The 264-nt window shown below is 51.1% G+C and overlaps 1 protein-coding gene across 1 annotated transcript in view; it reads right to left on the bottom strand.

Moving 5' to 3' along the window:
• Positions 1 to 264, bottom strand: part of LOC119594360 (protein O-linked-mannose beta-1,2-N-acetylglucosaminyltransferase 1-like) — a gene marked incomplete in the record, with an annotated part of 135,567 nt that overhangs the window by 109,909 nt on the left and 25,394 nt on the right.

Genomic DNA, 264 nt, shown 5'->3' with positions numbered 1-264 from the left:
CTCCCTCTCTTCCCCTCTACGCAACGAACAAATACAGGACAAGCATCCAAGTGTATTTATTCCTCTGCGTCTTCTTTAGTTGCTCTTTGTTCGTGTCCTTCGAGAGGCGTCCGTTGCGGTCAAGGCACTCCTCTCCGGCACTCCTCGAAACGTGCCACTTTCGTCGCTGTATCAACGATTTGTCTTGCCACGATGGGCGCTTGCGAGGTGTCCATTACTATCATTGTGAAAACGACCAGATTTTCCTCCGGACCACTGTCGACT

Source organism: Penaeus monodon, chromosome 33 (assembly GCF_015228065.2).
Source record: "Penaeus monodon isolate SGIC_2016 chromosome 33, NSTDA_Pmon_1, whole genome shotgun sequence".
NCBI classification, from domain to species: Eukaryota; Metazoa; Arthropoda; class Malacostraca; order Decapoda; family Penaeidae; genus Penaeus; species Penaeus monodon.
This window is presented reverse-complemented; position numbering and strand designations above follow the sequence as displayed.